We start from the raw sequence: 13,546 nt of genomic DNA on the forward strand, positions 1-13,546 counted from the left end.
TGAAGAACTTGAAAAGCTGATTCTAAAATATGAAGAGCAACAGGTAGACCAAGCACCATTTAAAAGGATGAAGTACAAGGTGAGAGGATTTTACAAAATGTACTATAAAGTGCAAATAAGTAAAACAGTGTAGTCTTTACCCAGGGATTCACCAATAAACAAACTGAAAAAAAAAAAAGTAAGGAAGCTGACTCATGACTTTATAAACAGTTGCTCTATGAGTCCATATATGGCATGGAAGATCACTGCGGAAAGGAAGGGCTTTGCAGGAAATACTTTTGGTACTATTGAGTAACCATGTAGATACTCAAGCATGCTAAAAAACCATTCCTAGCATTTTCAAGTCCTAAGTGTCAAAGGCAAAACTATAAAGCTTTTGAAAGTATGAAAGGGAAGGATTTTTAAACCAATGTACAAATGAGCCACCAGAGAAAACATTGATAAATTTGACTAGGTGGGAATTAAAAATATCTATCAACCAACAAAGAGCTTAAAAAGACTGAGAAGACAAGACAGAGATTCCTATTTTACTGGATCTTCTAATTCATCAGGTCTCAAACATCATAGACTTCAAATTGCTTCCTCAAAGACCAGCATATTTCAGAGCCCCACTTGTCAGAACTAAGTGAGTTTCTATCACATATCTCTGAAGTGTCTCTTTGTCATGGCATTTTAAACTATCTGAAGTTTTCCTCCTCTGTATTTGTTCATAGGTTTATTTACAGTTTACAATCTCTAACAAACAAAATCACTACCACCAGAAGTATCCACTTTGTCTTCCTCATAGCTGTGCCTGTAGCAGCTAGAGCAGGACAAGACACAGAGAAAGCCCTCCTTAAATCTCTGTAGACAAACTGACCAAAAGGCATCCCTAAGTTTTCTTCTTGAAACCAAGGAGCACTCAAGTTAGGGTAGAGACAGATAAATTTTTATTTTATACTTTTTTAAAAAAATTAAATTTATTATTTATTATTATTCTTTTTTTTTTACTTTACAATATTGTATTGGTTTTGCCATATATCAACATGAATCCACCACGGGTGTACACGTGTTCCCTATCCTGAACCCCCCTCCCACCTCCCTCCCCATACCATCTCTCTGGGTCATCCCAGTGCACCAGCCCCAAGCATCCTGTATCCTGCATCAAACCTGGACTGGCGATTCGTTTCTTATATGATATTATACATGTTTCAATGCCATTCTCCCAAATCATCCCACCCTCTCCCTCTCCCACAGAGTCCAAAAGACTGTTCTATACATCTGTGTCTCTTTTGCTGTCTCGCATACAGGGTTATCATTACCATCTTTCTAAATTCCATATACATGCATTAGTAAGCCATATCTCAAGTACACACACAGTGGCTACTGTGTCAGACAGCACAGCTACAGAGCATGTTCTTCTCTACTGTACAGTGTTGTTCTTGATAATTAGAAAAACTTGAAAGTCATATTAGAACAAAAGTCTTTCTCTTTCCTCTCTGACACCTCTCCTCTCTCCTCCTTTTCTACAACAATCTCTTCTTATATCTGGTTCAGAATTCCTACAAGAGAATTCTAATAAGATTGTCCAAGGTTTGTAGGTGACAACCTAGAGGGATGAGATGGGAGGAGTGGGAGGGCTCACGGGGGAGAGGATATATATATATAGAGATAGTTGTGACTGATTCACATTTTTGTATGGCAGAAACCAACACAACATTCTAAGCAGTTATCCTCCAGTTAAAAAGAAAGAAATTAAAAATAAATCCCTGAATTCTACAGCAATGACCCCAAACTTCTTATAAAGCACCCAAACAATAAAAATACTTGAGTTGCAATCAAAGGAAAATTTAAAAGGATGAACTGCATATGAAATAAACATTTAATAAATAGTTCTATAAATTCATTCATTAATAGTTTTTTATAACAAATAGTTCTGATTAAGATAGCATTAAAATATGCCTATTGTTAGTATTTTGAATTAAAACTAGTTCAATCTACTTTTTTATTTTTATTTGTTTAAAATATTTTTATTTATGTATTTCTTTTTTTTGCCATTTTTTATTTTTTTTTTTTACTTTACAATACTGTATTGGTTTTGCCATACGTTGACATGAATCCGCCACGGGTGTACATGAGTTCCCAATCCTGAACCCCCCTCCCACCACCCTCCCCATATCATCTCTCTGGGTCATCCCAGTGCACCAGCTCCAAGCATCCTGTATCCTATATAGAACCTAGACAGGCAATTTGTTTCTTACATGATAGTATACATGTTTCAATGCCATTCTACCAAATCATCCCACCCTCTCCCTCTCCCACAGAGTCCAAAAGTCTGGTCTATATATCTGTGTCTCTTTTGCTGTCTTGCATACAGGGTTATCATTACCATCTTTCTAAATTCCATATATATGTATTAGTATACTGTATTGATGTTTTTCTTTCTGGCTTATTTCACTCTGTATAATCGGCTCCAGTTTCATCCACCTCATTAGAACTGATTCAAATGTATTCTTTTTAACGGCTGAGTAATACTCCATTGTGTATATGTACCACAGCTTTCTTATCCATTCATCTGCCGATGGACATCTAGGTTGCTTCCATGTCCTGGCTATTATAAACAGTGCTGCGATGAACACTGGGGAACACGTGTCTCTTTCAATTCTGGTTTCCTTGGTGTGTATGCCCAGCAGTGGGATTGCTGGTTCATAAGGCAGTTCTATTTTCAGTTTTTAAGGAATCTCCACACTGTTGTCCATAGTGGCTGTTATTTTATACTTTTAATTCTCATTTTTTAAACATGAGAAGACCAAGGAATAGAGAGGCCTAGTAATTTGACTCAGAGAGTCAACAATTTGACCCAGAGTCATTGTTGAGGTAGCATATGAAAAAGTTGGTGCTAATGTTGTAGCCACGTGTTCTGGGAAATAAACTCACTCAGAAGGACAGAGCAGATAGTGGAGTGCAGTTTATTACACCAGCGGGCAAGGCAGAGTCTTCTCTTAGCCAAGGACCCTGACCAACTTTTGTGAAAACCTTAAGTGTACTGCTCAAGCCCACATCCCCAAATTCCTTGAACCTAGCCTGGAAAGTGTTAAAGGGAGATACAATCAGGTTACAGCCACGATTCATAATCAGAAGGGTCAGCTGGTTATACACTATAGCGTACACCAATGGGTGCCATAAAGATTACAAAGGTGATTGACTACATAGGGGATTATTAGATTCTTTTTGGCGATGCGAAGTCTTGGTATGGCATCTGGTTTTTATCAGTCTGGGAGTCCAGTTTGGCCGTAGGTATGTTATCCCTATGGCTACCAGACACATGGTCCAAAGCTCACTGAAAGTGCAAGATGGAGTTTCCTTCTTTTTCAAGATGGAGTCAGCTCAGCCTGTTTCTTTCCTCCCTCATTCCCCGCCCTCTTGATGCTCTCAACTTCCAGTGTGAGCATCACTCATCAGGATGTACTGCATTTTAGGTTTCCTGGTATATATTTGGGTAAATGAATTTAGCCTCTGTGATAGAGTTAAGGACACATTGGAGAATACAAGGTCCACATAACAGAATCAACAGAACAACTATAACAATGGTTAATATAGTTTTCACCAATCACCCTTTACCCATGATAGAATAGAAGTCCGAAAAGGGAGATTATCATCAGACATAGCTTTCACCTGACCTTTCATGTTGTCTATTTACCATTGCCAGATAAATCAGGAATATATACACAACATTCAACTTTAATTATAGCACAGGTCCCTCCTTGTGCTGACGCTATGGTCAGTCTCAAGATGATACCAGCAAGTCCTTGTAGCAGCAGTTGCTTGTAGAGCTTCATCTCTGTTTCTTCTTTAAGATAATCTTGGTTTCATGGGGATCAGTGGGGTCCTTTTGTGTAGTCCACTTGGTGTCCTCTGGGTCTGCATCGTACGCTCTCTTCAGCCTCGTGTGGTGGATCCAGAGAGTGACACCTGCAACTTTAACTGCAATAGGAGGGGTCAGAACAACAGTATATGGACCCTTCCAATGTGGGGCCAAGGAGCCGTGTTTCCAGCCCTTGACCCACACCAGATTCCTGGGCACAAATTCGTGAATCTGCTCCCCAAGGGGGAACAGCACCCTTTCTTGTACAAACTTAGTTACCTGACTTATTACCTTACCCAGTTGTTCCATCTGCTGTGAAATCTCATCTCCCCTTACCCGAGGCAAATTTGTTGACACCTGTTTTACAATGGAAAAGTGAAAGAAAGTGAAAGTGAAGTCGCTCAGTCTGTGTCTGACTCTTTGTGACCCCATGGACTAGAGCCTACCAGGCTCCTTCGTCCGTGGGATTCTCCAGGCAAGAGTACTGGAGTGGGTTACTGTTTCCTTCTCCAGGAGATCTTCCCAACCCAGGGATTGAACCCGGGTCTCCCACATTGCAGGCAGACGCTTTACCATCTGAGTCACCAGGGAAGCTTTTACAATGGGAGGGGGCCTCCAATACACAACTTTGTATGGAGAATAGCCATGTGACCGTGGGGTCATCCTGAGTCTGAGCAGAGCCTTTGGAAGGAAGTCCCCCCAGGAGCAGTCAGTCTCTATGATCCACTTGGAGAGGGTCTCTTTTAAGAGTCCAGTTGGTTCATTCCACCATTCCAGAACTCTGGGGCCTATATGCTGTATGTAATTTCCACTTGATATTTAGAGCTTTACATACTTGTTGAATTAAGTCGGCTACAAAGACAGGGCCATTGTCTGATCCTATACTGGTTGGAAACCCAAGCTGGGGATTATTTCTCAAAGCAGACAGCAAGCCACTTCATTTGCTCTTTCAGCTGGGGTGGGGAAGGCCTCCACCCATCCTGAGAAGGTACATACCATGAGTGTCAGCAGGTTTAAAGTCCACTTAGACTGCCTTTTAACTGTATTCCTGGAGGTTTTTGTTTATGTCCAGGGGCAGCATTGCCCTTCCTCATTTTTGGTGGCCCTTTCTGCTTCAGCCAGCTGGTCTTGGGCCAGGGTATACTGTGGGAGAATTAAAGTTAACTCAGGCATTTTTGAGAGTACACAGGTTCTGATAGATCCCCCACCAGCAGGCCCACATTTCTCAGCCACTTGTTTTGAGGCTTTATCTGCTTGTTGGTTTCCCCCTGTTTGTGGGTGTCTTCCTATTGGTGACCCCAACAATGCATCACTGCTACCTTTTCAGGTTCCCATACAGCATCTAATAGAGTGGAGATTTCTTGTTTTTAATATCCTTCTGTTGGCTGTCAGGAGACCTCGCTCTTTATATAAAGCCCCGTGTACATGTAAAGTAGCAAAAGCATACGTGGAGTCTGTGTAAATGTTTGTCTTCTTGCCTTTTGAGAGCTGGAGGGCCCGGATTAGAGCACATAGTTCGGCCTGTTGAGCAGATCAGTGTGATGGCAGAGAGCTGGCCTCAGCGATGGCTTCTTCCGTGACGACTGCGCATCCCAACAGTCGTTGTCCTTGTTTCGCCAGGCTGGGGCCTTTGTGTACAGGCCCCACTCTGGGTCTGGGATTGGCTGGTCTCTCAAGTCAGGTCTGCTGGCAAAAACTCTTCTAGGATTTCCTTGCAATCGTGTGAGGGCCCACCTTCTCCCACAGGAAGGAGAGTGGCCGGATTCAGGGCCTGACAAGGCTCAGTAGTAACCTGGGGATTCTCACATAACAGTCCCTGGTATTGAGTAATCCGGGATGTCAACAGCCATTTATGGGGGTCCCCTCACAGGAGAGTGTTGACCTCATGCGGGACTTTTATGATCAAATCTTGGCCCAAAGTCAGCTTGATTGCCTCCTGGACCAGTAAGGCAACCGCAGCAACTGTCTGTAAGCATCCCAGCCACCCTGGGGCAACATTGTCCAGCCGATTTGAGAGATAAGTCATGGGTCTGTCCCATGTCCCCATATTCTGGGACAACACTCCCATATCCACCTTGTCCTTTTCAGTTACATAAAGAGTCAACGGCTTAGCAAGGTCTGGCAGGCCCAAGGCGGGTGCGGACATCATTGTACCAGGTTTGAGTTCTATTACCAGTGAGACTTGTTTTGCAAGCCTGGGGGGTTTCCGCCCAGACCTCAGGGAATTGTTGAGTTAACTCTCTCTCTTGACTGTTTAGCCTGTTCGGTTTCCTTTCTGGGAGATCGTGCAATCTCCATTCATCTTGAGGGGTTACTGAGAGGAAGAGTAAATAGGTGGTTGAGCCCACTTGAAGAGTGGGTCTTTCGTGGGGGGAAAGGTCACTCATGTCCCCCATTTAGACAGTAAGTCTCTTCCAAACTAAGGTATGGGGCATTCAGGGATGTATAAAAATTCATGAATCCCTTGGTGTCTCCCCATCTGACATTCTCGGGGTAGGCTAGAGACACAAAGGCTGCATTTATCACCATCTGAGACCCAGCAGCCTCTGGATCTATAAAGTCTATAGGTCTTGCACAGTCTTTTGTAGAAGTCAGAGGGTGATTCACTTTCCCTTTGAATCACTTCAGAGGGTTTTGCCATACTCATAGGTTTTCAGGCCCCGCTCTTGAGACCTTGTAAAATAGCCACCCGATACCTCTCCAGGTGCCCCTCCCTTCCTCCGTGTTACAGTTCCCACCGGGCCTCTCATCGAGGTGGCTGGTTCTGCCCACGGCTGCGGGTGTGCAGTACCCTCAGGTGCCGTTTCTCTTAACCATTTTCTGGCCTCTGTTAGGAGCCTGTGTCTTTCCTCAGTGCTGAAAAGGGAGACTAGTAGTTGGATTATGTCATCCCATGTAGGGTGGTGGGCTTGAAAAATAGTCTCCATTAGGCTAATCATGGCTTGTGGCTCCCCCGAGTACAGTGGAGTGTGTCTCTGCCAGTTTAATATATCTGTACAGGAAAATGGCTGGTAATAATAGGCTACAGGGGGCTGATGGTAGTGCCCCATGCGTCCTGAACCGGAGGCTGTTGTAGCTCTCTGAGGGGCACCTGTAGTGGGGTTCTTTCCCCCTGTTCCTTGATGGAGCGCAGCCTCTAATTCCTGTGTTTTCTTCCCCCTTCCCATCAGTACTCTCCAGGAGGGGTGGATACAATTAGGTGATCCGGCTGAGGTGGAATCCTGGGGGCATTGACCAGAGGTCTCCATCGCTGAGATCGGAGCCTGCCGAAACTGTGGCTCTACGCTCTCCCCGAGAGCTGGCGGAGGAGCAGCGGCTGCTGCAGGAACTTCACCTGGCCCTGGATCGGTCAGTAAGGTGGCCTCCGGTCCTGGTGGTGCACTGGGCCGTGGGCGTGTAATCATCCAGTATGGGGGAGATCATCCCCATCCAAATGCTCTAGAATTTCTTTTTTATCATCAGTCAATTTTTATGCCATTTATATTTTTCCCTTTCCCTCTGCATACAAAACCTTGTCCAAGTGGGAGGGTCTTGAGCTAACCCTAGCCATGAGTCAATATATGGATATTGATCCAGGTGTCCCAGCTCTTCTCTGACTACTGTATAGACTGCTTTTTAAGTTCACAGTGTCTCCTGGCAGCCATCCTACACCCGCAGGGGGCCATTTGACCTCACAGAGTATGTGGAGGCGGTTAGGCATCATATTCACCCCATAGTCTCCTCCAAATTCCTTATTTAAATTTTTAATCATGCACTCCAGTACGGTTGCCTTAGATTGATTTCCTCCCATCTTGCTTACCTTCTCGGACCTTCTTCTACTTTTCCTTCTCGTTCTGTCTACGAAGTTCTCGGTACCCTATGCACTTCTGATATTTCCACTCAATGAAACACTTAAATTGCCATATCACCTCTTTCCTAATTGGGGTGAGAAGAGCCTTACCTGCCAGATCCCAGAGAGAGAAGGGGAATCAGCGTGTCTTCACCTGCCTGTTGGCATGGGCAAACCAGAACACCACATGATCCAAGACTGTTTCTCCCTTAACTTTTAAAGTCCGTTCTGCCTTGGTGGTCTTGATCAGGTGCAGATGAAAACACAGATGGGTTAAATAGCCCTCGTCCCAGGCTGTCTCCAGAAAAGCCAATTTATACCCACTTATATGTTCCCCTCCCCTCCTTCTAGCCTGACAATTCTGAGGAATTTCATGGCAGATGGGACACTTCCTAGGGGATGGCAGAAGACCAAGTTTCTTCTAACAACCCCCTGGCGATTGCTTGGTAATAATTGTCCCCAAGATGGCATGGACACCACCTCCTAAATGACATTCACAAATTTCCTTCCTAAGCCCTAACACACTCGTCAACCTGTGTACCAAGCAATTGCCACCACCTGCCTATTCCAGTCTCCTGCAGGTCCGTGCCCCTTTTAGTCCCTCCCAGGGGGGTGATCAGGCCCCTTCTTTCACCCTGCTGGGTGGGTTCCTCCTCACCTGAGTGCTTAGTTCCCCTGCTGACGTCCACTAACTGCTAACGTGAAAGGTCTGGGCATTGAGAAGCAGAATCCTTCCAGAAGGGCTAGGTGCCTTCCCCTCTCCAGAAGATTCAAGTCACAAGGCCTCAGAGTAGTCCCAAATGAGACTTGTCTCCTCAAAGTGAGGAGTTTTCTGGTCAGTGCACCAAATGTTGTAGCCACCTGTTCCAGGAGACAAATCCCCTCAGAGGGACAATCCAGATAGTGGAGTGCAGCTTATTACACTGGTGGGCCCAAGGCGGAGTCTCCTCTTAGTCAAGGACCCCGACCGACTTTTGTGAAAACCTTATGTACCTTAAGTGTACTGCTTATGCCCACATCCCCAAATTCCTTGAACCTAGCCTGGAAAGTGTTAAAGGGAGATACAATCAGGTTACAGCCACGATTCATAATCAGAAGGGTCAGCTGGCTATACACTGTAGCATACACCAATGGGTGCCATAAAGATTACAAAGGTGACTGACTACATAGGGGATTATTGCATTCTTTTTGGTGATGGGAAATCTTGGTGTGGCATCTGGTTTTTATCAGTCTGGGAGGCCAGTTTGGCTGTAGGTATGTTATCCCCATGGCTACCAGGCACATGGTCCAAAGCTCACTGAAAGTGCAAGATGGAGTTTCCTTCTTTTTCAAGATGGAGTCAGCTCAGCCTGTTCCTTTCCTCCCTCACTAAAACATGGGTAATCTAGATCCAGAGCCTGTATTCTTAATCTAATTATATATGCAGGTGTAGTTTATACCAAGAATCCAATGATTCCACACAATACATAGATATTTCTCTCCTCTGTCCCAAGGAGAAAAAGTTAGCAAAAATTACCAAAGGAGAATAAAGATAAGACAAAAGTAGAAAGAAAATGAGATATTTAATTCCCAAAACAATCTTCAAGAAAGAAAGCAGTATGAATATTTGTTTAGGGGAGCAATATGGTTGATAAACTATTTTCAGATGTTTTGGTGGTAGAACTTTTCTGGCATAACAATATTTAGAATTTATAAAGAAGCAAAGAGAAAGAAAGAAATAGAGGAAAACAGTAGAATGGGAAAGACTAGAGATCTCCCCAAGAAAGTTAGAGATATCAAGGGAACATTTCATGCAAAGATGGGCACAATAAAGGAAATAAATGGTATGGAACTAGAAGAAGCAGAAGATATTAAGAAGAGGTGGCAAGAATACACAGGAGAACTGTACAAAAAACATCCTCGTGACTCAGATAACCATGATGATGTGATCACTCACCTAGAGCCAGACATACTGGAATGTAAAGTCAAGTGGGCCTTAGGAAGCATGACCACAAACAAAGTTAGTGGAGCTGATGGAATTCCAGTTGAGGTATTTCAAATGCCCAAAGATGATGCTGTTAAAGTGCTGCACTCAATATGCCAGCAAATCTGGAAAACTCAACAGTGGCAGCAGGACTGGAAAAGGTCGGTTTTCATTCCACTCCCAAAGAAAGGCAATGCCAAAGAATGTTCAAACTACTGCACAACTAAACTCATCTCACACACTAACAAAGTAATGCTCAAAATTCTCCAAGCCAGGCTTCAACAGTGCATGAACTGTTAACTTTCAGATGTTCAATCTGGACTGATAAACTGCAGAGGAACCAGAGATCAAATTGCCAACATCCGATGGATCATCAAAAAAGCAAGAGAGTTCCAGGAAAACATCTACTTTTGCTTTATTGACTACACCAAAATCTTTGACGGTGTGGATCACAACAAACTGTGGAAAATTCTGAAAGAGGTGGGAATACCAGACCACCTGACCTGCCTCCTGAGAAAACTGTATGCAGGTCAAGAAGCAACAGTTAGAACTGGACATGGAACAACAAACTGGTTCCAAATAGGAAAAGGAGTATATCAAGGCTGTATATTGTCACCCTGCTTATTTAACTTCTATGCAGAGTACACCATGTGAAATGCTAGGCTGGATGAAGCACAAGCTGAAATCAAGATTGCCAGGGGAAATATCAATAACTTCAGATATGCAGATGACACTACCCTTGTGATAGAAAGTGAAGAGGAAATGAAGAGCCTCTTGATGAAAGTAAAAGAAGAGAGTGGAAAACCTAGCTTAAAACTCAACATTCAGAAAACTATGATCACGGCATCTGGTCCCATCAGTTCATGGCAAATAGATGGGGAAACAATGGAAACAGTGACAGACTATTTTGGGGGGCTCCAAAATCACTGCAAATGGTGACTGCAGCCATGAAATTAAAAGATACTTGCTCCTTGGAAGAAAACCTATGACCAACCTAGGCATTATATTTAAAAGAAGAGACATCACTTGGCCGACAAAGGTCTGTCTGGTCAAAGCAATAGTTTTTCCAGTAGTCATGTATGGATGTGAGAGTTGGACTATAAAGAAAGGTGAGCACCAAAGAATTGATGCTTTTGAACTGTGGTATTGGAGAAGACTCTTGAGAGTCCCTTGGACTGCAAGGAGATCCAACCAGCCCATCCTAAAGGAAATCAGTCCTGAACATTCATTGGAAGAACTGATGTTGAAGCTGAAGCTCCAATACTTTGGCCACCTGAGGTGAGAAACTGACTCCTTGGAGAAGACCCTGATGCCGGGAAAGATTGAATGTAGAAGGAAAAGGGAATGACAGAGGATGAGATGGTTGAATGGCATCAGCAACTCGATAGACATGAGTTTGAGCAAGCTCCGGGGAGTTGGTGATGGATAGGGAAGCCTGGCATGCTGCAGTCCATGGGGTTGCAAAGAGTCAGACACAACTGAGTGACTGAACTGAATTGAAAGAGAAAGTCTTTTTGTATGTCTTTCTCTTCTCATCAGGAAAGAATTTTCCAGAACTATTTCTTCTCAGCAGATTTTTCATTGTATTCCATTGGCCAAGTTGGGTCAAATAGCTATCTCTAAACAAATCGCTGAAAAAGAGGATGAAATTGAGAGCTTAATTTAGATCAGTTCCCTGTGACTCAGGGGTTTCCTTGGCTCAGATGGTAAAAAATCCGCCTGCAATGCAGGAGACCTGGCTTCAATCACTGGGTCGGGAAGCTCTCCTGGAGAAGGAAATGGCAACCCACTCCAGTATTCTTGCCTGGAGAATCCCATGGACAGAGGGAACTTGGTGGGCTACATGCAGTGTCAGACAGGACTTAACAACTAAGCACAGGCAGGCTTGTGACTCATTGAGGCCCCTTTCTCTGATAATTTCACCATCGAATACCTGAGGAAGATCATTGCTAGGACAGCAAAAGGGGATAATTGCCATAGGGCAGACAACTGGCAGTATCTGCTAACCAGTTTCAGTTCTGAAGCAAACTTTCTTAAATCTTGAGTAGAAAATTGAAATATGCTAACGTTCTCATCTTTCAGTTTTAGAGATCCAGCTGATACTCTCAAAATAAGGCAGTATGGTAAGAGACCTAACGGCTACAATCTGAATACAATGAAGAATTATACTTATATCAAGAAGATTGAGTTAAGAATTTTTGTAGTTAAAGGATTCTGAAGTAAATTAAGCATTTTAGTTTCATAATAGATATTTTTCCTTCTGCTATATTAAAAAATATATATATACATACATATATATTAACAAAGGATGAGGAACATGAATCAATTTTTATAAAAATATTTCTCATTATCTGTTTACCTTTTTCTGTCTATATTTTTCTAAGAGCGAAAGAAATGTAGGATTCTAGTAACCCAATGTGTGAGTGATACGGTTGTAATTCTCTGAATTGCTTATTTTCATATTGGGAAAATATTCCCTTTACACATAAAAATGTCAAATTACTGTTCTAAAATATCCTATGATTACATGGTGTTAAATTATTCATCCATCTGTCCTATTAGCCTGGAGTCTGTACATATTCATGAAGAAATCACTGAGATGCTGAGCTGTTAATCATAATGGATAGTTTAGCTGATCTGATATGGAACACTTATAGATTTTTCCTTAGAATTTTTCAGAATTGCTTTATTTTGTATTATGGAGCTTATGTCCTTTTTACAATAAAAACACTACATTTTTTTTCCCCTAAAAGTGGGTGGAGAGAGAGAAAGGTAAAGAATGGTGGCGAATTTAAAGAAAAAAGGCAACTTGAATGCAGCTTTCCTGTTTACTCCTAGGATGTGCTGCTGCTGCTGCTGCTGCTGCTAAGTCACTTCAGTCGTGTCCGACTCTGTGTGACCCCATAGATGGCAGCCCACCAGGCTCCCCCATCTCTGGGATTCTCCAGGCAAGAACACTGGAGTGGGTTGCCATTTCCTTCTCCAATGCAGGAAAGTGAAAAGTGAAAGTGAAAGTGAAGTCGTGTCTGACCCTCAGCGGACCCCATGGACCATAGCCTTCCAGGCTCCCCTGTCCTTGGGATTCTCCAGGCAAGAACACTGGAGTGGGTTGCCATTTCCTTCTCCAGTGCATGAAAGTGAAAAGTGAAAGTGAAGTCGCTCAGTCCTGTCCAACTCTTCGCGACTCCATGGACTGCAGCCTATGGGATTTTCCAGGCAAGAGTATGGAGCGGGGTACCATCGCCTTCTCCCCTAGGATGTGAGTCAGAGGAATGCAGGTTTTGGCTCTCTGGATCAGTGATGTCCCTTAATACCTTAACCTAAAGGGTGCCTGATGTTAATGGCACATGATAAACACTTGATAAGGGTTAGCACCAACTCTTCAGCTTCTGAGTAAAGTGCAACAGTGTGTGTTCCCATTAATCAGCCCAGTGAAGGAGGAGAAATCCCTGAAGACATCCATGGTTGTTGGAGTGGGAAGCAGCACCCCCACTTGAAGCCCATTCACCCACAGCACATCAGCCATGACAGCAAGTTTGAATAGAAAGCCTTTTATTAGCAATATTTTCTGTCACATGATTTCCTAAGCCAGAAGTACGGAGGGATTAAAGGCTTACAGCTGCAAGTAATAAAGGTGATGTTAACCAGTTCCCTACTTTTTGCCCCTCTGCTTGGATTGTTTGTGCCAATGGCTAAGACTTTCTACACTTTACAAACCTCCTCAGCCACCTCTGATGATATACCGATCTCTGCAGAGATTCCGTTTTCCTTCTGTCTGGATTGGATGCTTTCTAGGCACTTCATCTGCCTTTACTATGTGTTGTACGCCTTAGTATTTTAATCTCATATATTTCTCTTTCCAGGTTTATTCCTTTGTTTTGGTGAAGCACATCCTACAATAGGTTCCTCT

Source organism: Ovis canadensis, chromosome 4 (assembly GCF_042477335.2).
Source record: "Ovis canadensis isolate MfBH-ARS-UI-01 breed Bighorn chromosome 4, ARS-UI_OviCan_v2, whole genome shotgun sequence".
Lineage (NCBI taxonomy): Eukaryota > Metazoa > Chordata > Mammalia > Artiodactyla > Bovidae > Ovis > Ovis canadensis.